General features: G+C 46.5%; 1 long non-coding RNA gene across 1 annotated transcript in view; it reads left to right on the forward strand.

Moving 5' to 3' along the window:
• Window positions 1–297: 297 nt before the first annotated feature.
• Window positions 298–16,634, forward strand: part of LOC149437377 (uncharacterized) — a 208,649-nt gene continuing 192,312 nt past the window's right edge. Inside the window, exon 1 of the long non-coding RNA XR_016308170.1 lies at window positions 298–412. This is a non-coding gene — a long non-coding RNA (uncharacterized LOC149437377). The remainder of the gene's footprint in view (window positions 413–16,634) is intronic.

Genomic DNA, 16,634 nt, shown 5'->3' on the forward strand with positions numbered 1-16,634 from the left:
GCCAATGTCACCAGATAATCAGTGTTATTCCCTGAACCTGTCAGCGGTCATAAAGTTCTGGCTGATCGGAGTGTAATGTGGAGATGGAATACATATGAAGGAGGATGACTGGAGACTGTTACATAGAAATGTGCAGATGTATGGAGGAGAGGGGTGGATGGAGTACAGGGAGGTGTCGGTGACATGTGGAGGGTGTCACCTGCGGGTGTCGGGGGTGACAGGCAGGATACAGAGGACATGACTGTGGGAGGGGGAGGGGCCGGGCCATGAGGTGGAGGAGGGGATCCGGGGCTCGGAGGAGGATCCCGGGATAAACAAGCCCGAGTCTCCTGCTGGAGGAAGGAACATGGCGGCTGTGGATGTGCTCATCCCCCGGGAAGCCCGGCGCTCGGTGTCCATTCCACACTGATCGGTGAGGAGAGCCGGGGGGAGGGGGACATGTGAGGGACAACTTGGCTGTACTCTGCCTGACAACCATGTCACTGTTGTCACCCGGAGCTGGGACACCAGACCTCCCAGCCTATGTATAGGAGACCTGCCCGCCCATGTCTGACGTATGCAGGGGGGTATGTTGTTGTATCATGTGTCACCCCATCAATCACCCACATCATCGCTCTGTACACGCGACCCCCATCACTCTGTACACAGCATGTCCTCCCCCCTGACTGTACACCGCGTCCCCCCCGGTCTGTACACACCATGTCCCCCCCCCCCCCGGTCTGTACACACCATGTCCCCCCCCCCCCGGTCTGTACACACCATGTCCCCCCCCCCCCGGTCTGTACACACCATGTCCCCCCCCCCCCGGTCTGTACACACCATGTCCCCCCCCCCCGTCTGTACACACCATGTCCCCCCCCCCCCCCGGTCTGTACACACCATGTCCCCCCCCCCCGGTCTGTACACACCATGCCCCCCCCCCCCCCCGGTCTGTACACACCATGTCCCCCCCCCGGTCTGTACACACCATGTCCCCCCCCCCCGGTCTGTACACACCATGTGTCCCCCCCCCCGGTCTGTACACACCATGTCCCCCCCCCCCGGTCTGTACACACCATGTCCCCCCCCCCCGGTCTGTACACACCATGTCCCCCCCCCGGTCTGTACACACCATGTCCCCCCCCCCGGTCTGTACACACCATGTCCCCCCCCCGGTCTGTACACACCATGTCCCCCCTCGGTCTGTACACACCATGTCCCCCCCCCAGGTCCAGTCTATACACACCATGTCGTCCCCCCCCCGGTCTGTACACACCATGTCCCCCCCCCCCCCGGTCTGTACACACCATGTCCCCCCCCCCCGGTCTGTACACACCATGTCCCCCCCCCCCCGGTCTGTACACACCATGTCCCCCCCCCCGGTCTGTACACACCATGTCCCCCCCCCCGGTCTGTACACACCATGTCCCCCCCAGTCTGTACACACCATGTCCCCCCCCCCTCGGTCTGTACATGGCGTCCCCCCTCCGGTCTGTACACGGCGTCCCCCCTCCGGTCTGTACACGGCGTCCCCCCTCCGGTCTGTACACGGCGTCCCCCCTCCGGTCTGTACACGGCGTCCCCCCTCCGGTCTGTACACGGCGTCCCCCCTCCGGTCTGTACACGGCGTCCCCCCTCCGGTCTGTACACGGCGTCCCCCCTCCGGTCTGTACACGGCGTCCCCCCTCCGGTCTGTACACGGCGTCCCCCCTCCGGTCTGTACACGGCGTCCCCCCTCCGGTCTGTACACGGCGTCCCCCCTCCGGTCTGTACACGGCGTCCCCCCTCCGGTCTGTACACCACGTCCCCCCTCCGGTCTGTACACCACGTCCCCCCTCGGTCTGTACACACCATGCCCCCGTCCCCCCCGGTCTGTACACACCATGCCCCCGTCCCCCCCGGTCTGTACACACCATGCCCCCGTCCCCCCCGGTCTGTACACACCATGCCCCCGTCCCCCCCGGTCTGTACACACCATGCCCCCGTCCCCCCCGGTCTGTACACACCATGCCCCCCCCCCCGGTCTGTACACACCATGCCCCCCCCCCCGGTCTGTACACACCATGCCCCCCCCCGGTCTGTACACACCATGCCCCCCCCCCGGTCTGTACACACCATGCCCCCCCCCCCCGGTCTGTACACACCATGCCCCCCCCCCGGTCTGTACACACCATGTCTCCCCCCCCAGGTCTGTACACACCATGTCTCCCCCCCCGGTCTGTACACACCATGTCCCCCCCCCAGATCCGGTCTATACACACCATGTCCCCCCCCCCAGGTCCGGTCTGTACACGCCATGTCCCCCCCCCCGGTCTGTACACACCATGTCCCCCCCCCCAGGTCTGTACACACCATGTCCCCCCCCCCCCTCGGTCTGTACACACCATGTCCCCCCCCCCCCCCTCGGTCTGTACACACCATGTCCCCCCCCCCCCCTCGGTCTGTACACACCATGTCCCCCCCCCCTCGGTCTGTACATACCATGTCCCCCCCCCCCTCGGTCTGTACATACCATGTCCCCCCCCCCCTCGGTCTGTACACGGCGTCCCCCCTCCGGTCTGTACACGGCGTCCCCCCTCCGGTCTGTACACGGCGTCCCCCCTCCGGTCTGTACACGGCGTCCCCCCTCCGGTCTGTACACGGCGTCCCCCCTCCGGTCTGTACACGGCGTCCCCCCTCCGGTCTGTACACGGCGTCCCCCCTCCGGTCTGTACACGGCGTCCCCCCTCCGGTCTGTACACGGCGTCCCCCCTCCCCCCGTTCTGTACACCGTGTGTCCCCCCGGTCTGAACACCCTGCGGCCCCCCCTGGTCTGTACAAATCGCGTCCCTCCCGATCTGTACACCCCACCCTGCGTCTTCCCCCCCGATCTGTACACCCCATGTACGCCCCGGTCTGTACACCTCGCGTCCCTCTCGGTCTGTACACCCCGGTCTGTCCCCCCTCGGTCTGTACACCCCGGTCTGTCCCCCCTCGGTCTGTACACCCCGGTCTGTACACCCCGGTCTGTCCCCCCTCGGTCTGTACACCCCGGTCTCTCCCCCCACGGTCTGTACACCCCGCGTTCCCCCCGATCTGTACACCCCGCGTTCACCCTGGTCTGTCCCCCTCTGGTCTGTACACCCCGTGTCCCCCCCAGTCTGTCCCCCCCTGGTCTGTACACCCACTGTATCTCTGACCTGTGCTACATCTGTATTGTGTCCCCTGGTCTGTACACCCCGCGTCCCCCCGGTCTGTACACCCACTGTATCTCTGACCTGTACTACATCTGTATTGTGCCCCCCGGTCTGCACTCTGTATCTTTTGATTGTGGGCCAAAGCAAATTATACGCACAATACATGGCCACCCACCCAAATTCAGCTCTTGCCAGACAAGTCGCATGGAAACCTATCACAGTTTCCAAATGTAAAACTTTTTTTGGGCCTAACCCTCAACATGGGCATTCCAAAAAAAGAATGAATTGCGGTCATATTGGTCCACAGACCCCATTCATCATCTGCCCGTGTTCTCTGCTGTTACATACAGTATATGCACAACATGAACCAGCAACATACCGGTACATCTCTGGACTTTGAGTGGTCACACGGGGATGATGCTTGCAGATACAGGCATTATCCTGGTGTTGTTTTTTTCAGCTGGCAATCAGCTTTCATGTAAAAGCAAGCCTAGTGGCTAATTAGCCACTGGATCACTTTTACAAGCAGCGACAAGGGATGCTTCCCCCTCTGTTGCCTTCCTCGGCTTTCTCGGGCTCTTCCGTCCCACCACGGAACCCGTGAATGCAGCCGATGTTTCCGCCATAATGGCTCCAATCATCTCTATAGTCTAAGAAACCAGAAGCTACGCGCATTTCATTGTTTTGGTGGATAAAAACAGTGTCATTTTAAAATTGGTAAAGCATCTGATCACTCCAATCTTGGTATGATCAGATGATTTCAAGCCAGAAGAGAGATCCCCAGATTTCTCAGAAAAGAGTACTTGTGTCTGCCTATTGCTATCAAATATTTATATTCTCAGTGATTAAAAAAATAAATAAATAAAGGGACAGTATAAAAAAAAATCTCCCCTCACTAGTTAGCACGCAAAGGTGAACGCAAGCGTCAGTCCAGTGTCCGTATGTAAACCGATTTCACCATGCATGTAAGGTATCAGCTCGAGGGCAGTAATTCTAGCACAAGACCTGCTGTGTCATTTTAAAGTAACCTGTAAAGGCTTTTGAAGCCTCGCCTATGGATATTAAAGATTTATGTGGTTTGTCGCTGTTACACGAACGTGCGCAGTTTTAAAGCAGATCATGTTTGGTATCCATTTACTCGACGTAACATCCTCTTTTATATTTTAGCAAACGGTTGTGAAATATGTTGTCTTTTTGTGCATTAAAATTCAAAAAAGTGTTTTTAATTGCCACCTGCCCACCCGCCATATAGTACAATGACGGTCGCAAGGCGGTTCTCTCGTTCTGGGAGGACATCATATGACGTCCTCCCATTCTGAGCACGCAGCGCGGCGATCGGCAGTGCTCTGTGTCCCTCGGACACAGCGGATCACCGATCAACGGAAAGAGCCGAAGATGTCGGCTTGGTCATGTGATCAGCTGTGTCCAATCACAGCTGATCACATGTAAACAGGGAAATGCCGGTTATCGGCATTTCTCTCCTCACGAGCTGACAGAGGAGAGCCGGTAATCGGCATTCCTCGGAGGGGACATGTACACTGATTATCAGAGCACTGATGATCAGTGTGCCCTGATGATCTGTGTAGCCCCAGCAGTGCCACCTGTCAGTGTCCATCAGTGCAAGCTGTCAGTGCTCATCCATGCCACCTGCCAGTGCCCATCAGTGCCACATTTCAGTGCCTACCAGTGCACATTAATGCCACATATCGGTGCCTATCTGAGCTGCCTTTCAGTGCCACCTATCAGTGCTGCCAATCAGTGCCATATATGATTGCTGCCTTTCAGTGCCCATCAGTAATGCCTGTCAATGCCCATCAGTTCCACCTAGCAGTGCCTCCTCATCAGTGCCCATCAGTGCCACCTATCAGTGTTCATCAATGCAGCCTATCAGTGCCCATCACTACAGCCTCATTAGTGCACATCAATGGAGAAAAATCACTTATTTACAAAATTGTATAACAAAAACTGAGAAACGGTTTTTTTTTCAAAATTTGAAAAAATAAAAAACCCAGAGGTGATTAAATACCACCAAAATAAAGCTCTATCTGTCAAAAAAAAATGATAAAAACTTCATATGGGTACAGTGTTGCATGACCGCACAATTGTCATTCAAAGTGTGACAGCGCTGAAAGCTGGAAATTGGCCTGGGCAGGAAGGGGGTATAAATGCCCTGTAGGCTAGTGGTTAAAGAAAAAGTGTCACAAAAGGCTTGGTCTTCAAGTGGTGAGAAGAGTGGGTGATATGTGGTGTAAGCTTCTACTGTTGGGCATAAAATTCCAGGATCATAGAAGAACACCTACCCCCCCCCCCCCCCTCCATGCACCACTTTTGGAAAGTAGACACTCCAAGGTATTTGCTAAGGGGCACGGTGAGTATTTTGCAGAACTCATTTGTTGCCACAAGTTTTTGGAACATGAATAAGGAAAACAGAAATTTTATTTTTTCTTTTCTTTTTCAAAACCTTGTGACAAAAATATCTGAAAAATACTCACCATGCCTCATATCAAATTCCTTGGGGTGTCTGCTTTTTAATAACAGGGTCACTTGGGGGGTGTTTGTACTATCCTGGCATTTTAGGGCCTCCAAAACTGTCATAGGTAGTGAGGAAGTGACCTGAGGAATATGCCCTTTGAAAGCCTGGAAGTGGTCATTGGATTTCTGGGGCCTGTATATACAGTGGGGATCGAAAGTTTGGGCACCCCAGCTAAAAATTTGCATTAATGTGCATAAAGAAGCCAAGGAAAGATGGAAAAATCTCCAAAAGGCATCAAATTACAGATTAGACATTCTTATAATATGTCAACAAAAGTTAGATTTTATTTCCATCATTTACACTTTCAAAATAACAGAAAACAAAAAATGGTGTCTGCAAAAGTTTGGGCACCCTGCAGAATTTATAGCATGCACTGCCCCCTTTGCAAAGCTGAGACCTGCCAGTGTCATGGATTGTTCTCAATCATCGTCTGGGAAGACCAGGTGATGTCAATCTCAAAGGTTTTAAATGCCCAGACTAATCTGACCTTGCCCCAACAATCAGCACCATGAGTTCTTCTAAGCAGTTGTCTAGAAAACTGAAACTGAAAATAGTTGACGCTCACAAAGCTGGAGAAGGCTATAAGAAGATAGCAAAGCGTTTTCAGATGTCAATATCCTCTGTTCGGAATGTAATTAAGAAATGGCAGTCATCAGGAACAGTGGAAGTTAAAGCAACATCTGGAAGACCAAGAAAAATATCAGACAGAACAGCTCGCAGGATTGTGAGAAAAACAATTCAAAACCCACGTTTGACTGCACGATCCCTCCAGAAAGATCTGGCAGACACTGGAGTTGTGGTACACTATTCCACTATAAAGAGATACTTGTACAAATATGGTCTTCATGGAAGAGTCATCAGAAGAAAACCTCTTCTACGTCCTCACCACAAAAATCATCGTTTGAACTTTGCAAATGAACATATAGACAAGCCTGATGCATTTTGGAAACAAGTTCTGTGGACCGATGAGGTTAAAATTGAACTTTTTGGCCGGAATGAGCAAAGGTACGTTTGGAGAAGAAGGGGCACAGAATTTAATGAAAAGAACCTCTGTCCAACTGTTAAGCATGGGGTTGGATCAATCATGCTTTGGGGTTGTGTTGCAGCCAGTGGCACAGGGAACATCTCACGAGTAGAAGGAAAAATGGATTCAATAAAATTTCAGCTAATTTTGGATGGTAACTTGATGCCATCTGTGAAAAAGCTGAAGTTAAAGAGAGGATGGTTTCTACAAATGGATAATGATCCTAAACACACCTCGAAATCCACAGGGTTTACATCAAGAGGCGTAAACTGAAGGTTTTGCCATGGCCTTCACAATCTCCTGACCTCAACATAATTGAAAATCTATGGATAGACCTTAAAAGAGCAGTGCGTGACAGACAGCCCAGAAATCTCAAAGAACTGGAAGACTTTTGTAAGGAAGAATGGGCAAAGATACCTCAAACAAGAATTGAAAGACTCTTGGCTGGCTACAAAAAGCGTTTACAAGCTGTAATACTTGCCAAAGGGGGCAGTACAATATATTAACTCTGCAGGGTGCCCAAACTTTTGCAGACACCATTTTTTTGTTTTCTGTTATATTGAAAGTGTAAATGATGGAAATAAAATCTAACTTTTGTTGACATATTATAAGAATGTCTAATCTGTAATTTGATGCCTTTTGGAGATTTTTCCATCTTTCCTTGGCTTCTTTATGCACATTAATACAAATTTTTAGCTGGGGTGCCCAAACTTTCGATCCCCACTGTAGCTAGGCTGCCAAAAAGTCTCTCATGTGCTATCCCCATACTCGGGGGAAGTAGCAGAATGTGTTTTGGGGTGTTTTTCACATACCCATGGCATGTTTAAGAAATATATATTATTTAAGTGACAACTTTGTGTAAATAAAAATAAAAATTGTAATTTTTCTAAATTTTTGGGAAAAACATAAAATCTTTCACAGACTCAACATGCCTCTCAGGAAATTCATTGGGGTGTCCAAAAATTCCAGTATATACCATGGTTTGTAGACGCTATAACTTTCACACAGCCCAATAAATTTACACGTATTGTGATTTTCTTTCACCAAAGACATGTAGCAGAATACATTTTGGCCTAAATTCATGACTACATTTGAGTTTATTGGATATTTTCTATAACAGAAAGTAGAAAATGCCATTTTTTACGGTCTTTTTTCATTTATATCACAACAAATAAAAATCCCAGTAGTGATCAAATACAAGCAAAAAAAAAGCTCTATTTGTGTGAAAAAAGTACCCAAATTTTGTTTGGGTACAGCATTGCATGACCGCGCAATTACCAGTTGAAATAAAGCCACGCCGAATAGCAAAAAATGGCCTGTTCAGACAGGGGGGTAAATCTTCCAGAGGGCAAGTAGTTAATACTGTCCAGTGTCCCTATGGCACTCACGATGTCATTTTTGGGTAGCTCTTTAGGTTGAGGGGTGATTGTCCGAGATAATGATTGGTTCTCATTAATGTATATAGTGACATTAAACTGTTTGTGTTTTTATTTTTTTTTTCCTATCTTAGTATGTACTCTTAATTAAAAAAAGTACTTTCTATTACTCTCGGCTTCCTCCAGATTTTTGTGTGTTGTGATCTGACTTCCTGTTGGAGGGTGGCTACTTTCATTCTCCATGGTTGTACTGTATGTAAGAAAGGTAGCCACCCTCTCTTGCTCACTCCCAAGATTGACTAGGAACTATGGATTTATGGGATTTATAGCGTGCAAGAGCAGTGCACATGACTGCAACTATCAACATGCTCTGCTCGTTCCCAGCAAATGGAAGTTAGGGGGGGGGGGGAGAGGTTTGGGAGCTCACAAGGAACATTACAAGAAGGCAGAAAAAAACACCGGAAGAAACAATTTTTTATGAAAAATAGATTTCAGTGCTATTGAGTAGTGGGTGTGTTTAGATTATTTTTGTAGTATGAGGATTTTGTTTTGTGTCACTTTTCATACCTGAATACTCCTTGCTTCTGTGGGCTAGCGTGAACTCTTCCAGATTAATTCATTGCGGTTCTTCCTGTTTTCATGGTGAGCACCATGCAGATTTTCTGTATCTACTAGAAAGATTTCCCCTTTTTCCTGTCCTTTTTTTTTGGAAATGTAGTATATACTTTTTTTCTTTCCTGCTAGCTTAAGGATATACATACTGATATATATGCGTTATCAGTTTTTCCAGTGACAGCACCTGAAAAGGTTCATGTGGTCTAATTGGACATAATCTCTGAAGACTCATATCTATATGTTCTTCAGTGTACCTGGCTAGATGTGGTGAGGTCCCTAAATATCAAGATGCTCACAAATACAATGGTGGGTTTCACCCAGAGGGGTTAAAACGGTCTTTTTTTACTGTATAAAATTCCATTTTGGAGATGCTTTTTATTACTCAAATCCTGTTTGCAGTGATCTGGGGGGCCCTTGTGATCTGTTTTGGGGGTGCCCTAGGTGCCCGGGACTCGCCGGTTCTCTGGCTTATGAGTTGGTGGCAGACTGAAGACTTGGTTTTAAGTTTGGCTGAAGATTCATTCATGTCTTCTCACTCTTCTATATTGTGAGTACAGAGACTGGGAATCACAAAATGTCTTGCCAATTGACTCAAGTAATGCTCTAAACAAATATATTTTCAATTTTGTAGATCATATCACCCCTATGCAGAGTTCTCTTTCCCTGAGGAAGGAGTGAAATCACTCCGAAATGCGTTGGGCTATGTAAATTGTTCCTGCAATTCTTTCAAAATAATGTGTTTTGACTGTGATGTTGTAATATGATCAGAAATGGTTTATTATGTATGGTTATACAAAACATTGTTGTTACCAAACAAATAGCCTTGACGGTGATGTCACAATATAATCTCAGATGGTATGTTACGTCATATTTTCTGTGTGGAAATTTCACAAAATAAAGATTTTAAATTTTTAACTCAATCTGTGTATCTATGCCTTCAAAGTCCCAACTAATTCAGGGGGTCCCTTTCTTTATATTCACTTTTAATGTAGGGGGCCTCCAGTGTGGCCCTTGACATCACCAAAGGGCCACAGATTATTTTCAGTACATGTAGTGCTACAGAAAGCATGTCAGAAATTGCAGACATGTAACAGGAGAAGAGCAGAGACTGAGACTGACATGCTATAGGAGTTGTTAACGACTGAGGGCATACTAAATGAGACAGCCGTAGACTGGAGACTCATTGCAGGAGACTGTTCGGGATCACTGCTGTTGGAGCCCCTTTAGAATTCAACTCTTCACATCTGTGCTTCCCACAGCCCTCCTAATTTGTACGTGTGTACATAGGACATAGGGCAGTTTGCCTGGTCTATGTGTTAGGCCTTCGTTGGTCAACGCTGCCCAGCCCAAATGAACACATGGGGTGTGAGGAGGTGGTAAGGGGAATATGGGTCAGTATTTTAAATATGATCCTGAGATCAAGAACACAGGACCATGACTTCAAAGTTCAGGAGTAACTCTTGAGAGCTTATTCCTAAAGAAGTAGTGGTTGCTTAGAAGGATCTACCAGCAGAGGTAGTGGGTCAAATATAGAAAGTTAATGTAAATATGCTCTTTATTCCCATCAGTGTGTCTTCACACTGAAAAAATAGACCAACTCAATGGAGCACTTGGTCTTTTCTTTGCTGTCAGTTTCAGTTTGTATGTATGCAGTACTCTTCTCACTGGTAGCCAGAAAACCTTCATAAAATATACCATAATTATGTTCTATCCCTCGTCCTTCCATTTCTCACCTTTCCCTTTTAATACCTCCTTTTATCTCGTGCCCCTTGGCCTGAAGTCTCTCTGCCCCCCACCCCACTCTTTTTTTTCTCTTTTTCTTTCCTTTTTTTATGAACACTGTACTGATGTATGAACATCAGACATTCCTGGCAGAAAAACCATGATGATCGTCCGTATAACACGTGGGCGTATTTGTGCATTTGTGTACACACGTAAAATTTCTTCTAGCTTTGTTTTAATCACTGGAGTGTGGTGTACATGCATATTTGCATGTATGTTTGTGCAAACACATGTGTACATTGGTAAAAATACTGCCCGGCAACACAGATTTCTGTATAAATACAGTAAATAAAAATTATGGTTTTTTTTACTGGTCTATACACCGCGTGTATATAAAAAAACCAACCCAAAAAACGCCTGTATGTCTGAAAGTGTTGCATTTTAGGCAGCAGTGTGCAGGAGGCCTTAGACCCAAAACAGGGACTACACACTGCATCTCTTTATTGTTAAACAAAGCATCCATTGTCCTTCAAAGATGCTAACATCACTGATTTTCTCATACAGCAGTGATCATGTGACATTTGTACCCACCCCCCCCCCTTTTTTTTCCCTTACCTTAAGTGGAAGTTCAATCACACACTAACTATGCTTAGAGTATGTAAACCCAACATTTCATATTCCTGATATGTGCCTGCTGTACCATGTGCTTGTATAAAAAGGTATTCTCTTGTCTTTGTATTGCTTCCTTTGTGTGAAATTCCTGGTGTTCTTGCTAGTCCCCCTGCTTTCCTATTAAAAACTGACCATACTGGGCATGAGATACACTCACCACAGCATGGTCAGTTCTCTAGCTGTGCTGGGAACTCAGTCTGCTCTCCTTCAATGAGTCTTGTCCTAACATGTACCCCCCCCCCCCCCCCCCGAGTGTGAAGGTCAGTGTGATGCTGTTTCTCCACCCTCAGTTATAATGTAACTGAGAATAGAGGGATTGTGATCACTTGTGTAAAAAAAAAAAAAGGAAATGTGGTGATGGGGGGAGGGGATTAATTTATAATGCGGTGTTATTTTTTTTTTTTGCTTTCATTTATATTTTAAACTGAATGAGTTGTTTGCAACCACTGTACACATTTTCCCACCCCCATTCTAAGCTTATTCTGTCTACCCTGTAAAGGGGAGATCTGTATACTTGCTTATTTTGAGGGTGCTCTGGTCTGGTGACATGATCGGGTTCCAGCACTGGCTTCAGTGAAGAGGAAAGATGTCTGACAATGGCTGCAGAGCCTGTGTGGTGACATCACCCATAGGCTTACTATGAGGCATCAGTTCAGCTCCTCTACACTGAAGCCAGTGCTGGAAGCCAATCATGTGACCGGACCAGAGCGACTTTGGAATAGGTAGTTATACAGATCTTTCCTTTACAGGATAGATATAATAGGCTTAGAATGGGGGTGGAAGTAGATCTAAGTATAGCTAGTGTTTGACTGATCTTCCACTTTAAGCTGTCCATAGATAACTCATCTTTTTTGGTCAGCCAGTGGGCTGATCGAAAAGAAGCTAAACTGATTCCTCCATCCACACAAGGTAGATAGAGGAATCTCCTCCACTGGCTAGAATAAAATTGTGTGGCTGCCAGCGCTAATCGTGAAGAATTTAACAATCCCATTTAACAGAACTGGACGAATTTCGATCCATCTGTGACCAACTTTAGGCACCAGTTTTACGGTTTGGTATTCCCAACACTCTTCCACTGTTCTCCTGTACAACTGCATTGTTATCATAAAAATTACCCAGCTGGTTGATCAAAAAATAACTGACAGGTTCCCCCATCCTCACATTCAAGGTGGATGATGGAATACACCCTGTTGCTGTATTGTATTCTGACAGCGGGACTGCTCTCTTCACCTGGGGCTGAGCCAATAGTCGGGCAGACTGGTGTACTGCAAGTCTCTGAAATATTATGTCCACAAACTGGGCTTTATTTTCTTTAAAATTTGTGTTGATCATGCCAACCCATTTCTTCTATTTCTGCTTCATTAATGAATAGGGTTGGACAGAACCCACCAATTTAACTGTTCCCAAAGTGGTTGCATTCAAGGCATGTCATGAATAACTGTCAGCACCTTTGGTAGTGAGCCCTTGGAGTTCCCCATGGCGCGGAGTCTAAGCCCAAGCCTGCTTCTTCACCAGAGCCCCTGATGGTGGGGATGGACTTGCAGCAAGCTGGGAACCAGGTCACGGCCCCCGGGTACGCCCAGCTGAGGATGAGGAGACCGCTTGCAGGAGCAGAGTACAATGGGAGGAGACAAACGGAAATCCGATAGACTAGCCGAGGTCAGGAAGGGCAGAAAATAAGCACAGTCAGAGAACAAGGCCGGGTTCAGTACACAAGTAGTCAATGCATGATACAGGAGATATCAACACACAGGAGCTCAGACAACTAGGAAGTTGCTCAGGCAAAGTGGCCTAGACTGAGCATGTCTTATATAGGCAGGAAAACAAGTAGGCAGGCCAGGAAGGGAAGGAAATAAAACCCAGAGAACAGCAGACAACGCCCATAGGTGAGCACAGACAAACACACATGTGAAAGGGATCAGGAACAGCACTGCAGCAAGGAGGTAAGAATACACAAACAAGAAACTGCAGGCTAACTTGTGACAATAACTGTCACAGTTGCTTGTACTCTCAAGTGATACTGTTAAAACATCATGGCAACTGCAATTCAAACGGGCTAAGATGGCAGCTTCCTTGGCTGTAAATGATAGGAGAGTTTAGTTCTGCTAGGTTTTAGCTGGTAATAAACTGAATTTTGGTTGGTTCCTGAAAAACCATCCAAAATTTGCTAAGTGTTTGTCCCTGTTGCCGCAGTCTCACCCGATGTCCCTTGGGGGAGGGGGGGATTCAGATAGAAACTTTTCGGGTGAACAACAGCTGCATCAATCAGATCTGTTTCCAATCAGTCCGGACAGCTGGTGCAGAACAACCAATAGGCACAGTGGGAGGTTCATACATCTGCACTGTATAGTGTAGATAGAAATTTTAACATTTGTCATGCTTTACTTCCTCACCTCCATATCGTATTCAGGTTTCGGGATTTCAAACCCGCTACAATTTAATACATTCTATCTGGTCTTCTAATACCTCATTTTGTTAGTAAAATTACAAAGCGGTTTAGTTCATTTTTCAATTATATACTGATGTGATACTTGTTAATACATTACCTGAAAGGGATTTCAGACTGAACTGCTCAATTAACCCAAAAAAGAATCTGGGATAATAAGTTTCAGTATATTCCCTCTTGATTGTTACTGCCTTTACTACAAAAGATCATATAGTATGGAGACGAGACACCTATCTATCAGCATTTAAAGTCATGCACTGATCTGTAGTATAAGTAAAGCTCTGCAATACATACAGGCAACACTGCCTACATGCTTAAAGCTGGCCGTACACTAAACGAATTTTCATAAAAAAATTTGTTTTATGATATCAGACCAGACTACCTTCTTCCATTGCTCTGTGCTCCATTTCTGTTGCTCACATGCCCTTTGGAGGCAAATTTGGCTGTGGACATGGGGCAGCATGGGCACCCTGGGAGGTTTGCGGCTACACAGTCCAATAAACAACAAACTGCAATGTACTGTGTGTTTTGACACCATTCTATTGGAACTAGCTTTAACTTTTTCAGCAAGTTGAGGTACAGTAGCTCTTCTGTTGGAATCGACTACCCAAGCCAGCCTTCACTCCCCATAAATGAGCTTTGGCTGCCCATGACCCTGTCACCGATTCACTTTTTATTTTTTTTCCCCCTTTGACCACCTTTGATAGGTCCTGACCACTGCAGACTAGGAACATCACACAAGAGCTGCAGTTCTGCAGATGTTCTGACCCAGTCATTCAGCCATTACACACTGGCCCTTGTCAAAGTTACTGCAGAATGAAATGAAAACGAGAAGCGCACCAACGTTGCGCATTACCTCAGTAACCAAAATTTATTAATTGTAAAAAATATACTCACAAACAGCGAATTAAATCAGGCATGTAAGTCCTCACAGGGACTTGAAGATAGCGTGAGTCCCATCAAGGGAATGGGTGTTCAGTATACTGACGCGTTTCGAAGGGGGGGTCCCTTCTTCATCAGAGCTCTGATTTCATTCACTGTTTGTGAGTATATTTTTTACAATTAATAAATTTTGGTTACTGAGGTAATGCGCAAGGTTGGTGCGCTTCTCGTTTTCATTTCATTCTGCAGTATTGATCGGGCTTCCCCAGCCTTGTTTTGGGGCCGCACAGCCCTTTATGCATTGGTGGACGATTTCTCCAGGCCTGGTTCCATCTATTCACCACCTGTCTGAGTTCTAGAGCGCAGGAGAATTCGTCTTTGATTTACCTTGTCAAAGTTACTCAGATCCTTTACACTTGCCCATTTTTTCTTCTTTCAACACATCAACTTCTGGTACAACATGTTCACTTGCTGCCGAATATATCCCACCCCTTTCAGATGTCATTGTAAGGAGATAATCCGTGTTATTCACTTTACCTGTGAGTGGTTATAATGTTATGGCTGATTGGTGTATATAACCCCATTCTAGTTATAACATGCCCCCTTAGTCATCCAGACAAAAGTGGGGGCAAACTGCAATAAAAACATGACACCGGATCTAACCCCAAAAAATGTTTTAGCTGGGGTTGGCCTTTAAAACCCCAAATTATTATACATCCGTCTTGTAATGTAACGACTGAAATAAAATCTATTTATGGAACAAATGACCCCCCACAATGAGCATGTTACATTATATATATTATCAGTGCTCCAGATTTACAAACGTTCAGTAAAACTAGCTATGGACAAGGTATGGCAGCTATAGGTCATTGGGCATGTTGGCTACCTGGATCCGTCTCCGGCCCTGATCTCAAGTCATCTAGTGGATTGTGTGCACCCATTAGTAAACGTCAAGTACTTGGTTTCTGTGCAATGTGCAGGTGTTGGGCCCTCATTAATGCTCTGCTCCCCAACCGGGTGCTGTTGTGACACATCTGCTAGACACAGTTCATTCTGTTCAACAGACTTCTGTCAAAATATTACAATACAACTGGTTATATAAATGAAATTATAATCACAAATAAATGAATCCAATATGATACGTATTTATTTATTTTTTCAAAAGAAAATCACGTATTTCCTGTCTGAGGTTCCCAAGGACCGAAGACTGTTCTCAATCACCCCGAGATTCAGTGGGTTGTCGTGGTACACTATAAAATATGGCCTTGTGCAAGATTTTCTGTTGGGCCCCGTTCACATTTGGCGTTTTGCGATCCCAGGCAGAATCACGATCTCAACTCGAGTTGCAGTAGTGGCAAAACGCACTATGCGTGTTCGGGTGCCATTCACTTTCAGGCCTCATTCACACAATACTTGCAGAAAAACTGATGGAAACTGGCTCATGGATTTTACCTGCAGAGACACGAGTTTACATCAGTTTTCATGGGTGTTTCAGTGAGTTTTATACATGTAGCAGATTCCTGCGCAGAAAAAATCCACATGATACTAGTGTTGTAGTGTGAACAGGGCACTCGTGTGTGCTTGCTCCCAAGCCAGCTCTTTTTTTTTTTTTTTATAGAAGAGACATAGCATGTCGTCTTCTACTTTAAAGAGCTTGCCTGTTCACAATTTTTACTTTTTAACCTTAAGTTCTGCTTTTATTCACTACGAAGAAGATTTATTAAATTGGTTAAGTAAGAAACCAAAATAAACAACTGTGGTGATTTTAACCATATTGGCTTTCTGTTTGTTTGGGTTGATCCATCATATGGCTTGTAGTTTTGAAATGGGTTAATGTGAAAATTGACAGCAGCTGCTTTCCCCGTGTTAAGTGACTTGGCCTCAGGTAGTGTAATTTATACAGTTATCCATACAACTCCAACCTGCCCCTCAGGCTCACCGCCCATCTGACACTTAACGAGTTTGTGGTTGCATTTTCGCTTTGACTCCTAAAAATGAGAAGGCATCAGCTTAGAAGTAGAGAGGGATCAGATTCCCTGTACAATCAGTGTTTATACCGGCTGGGTACTGGTTCTCATGTGTACACTGGGCAGATCTGGGAGGATAAGGGGCTGCGTGCCATGCTGCTGTGATGTCATTTGTCTTCCCAGCTACCCAAATACAGAAGCTGTGCCGCAGCCGCGACTGTGTGTGGGCGTAGTGATATAGT

This window comes from Staurois parvus, unplaced genomic scaffold (genome assembly GCF_062004578.1).
Source record: "Staurois parvus isolate SC_StPar_1 unplaced genomic scaffold, SC_StPar_1.0 ptg001302l, whole genome shotgun sequence".
In the NCBI taxonomy this organism is placed as follows: Eukaryota; Metazoa; Chordata; class Amphibia; order Anura; family Ranidae; genus Staurois; species Staurois parvus.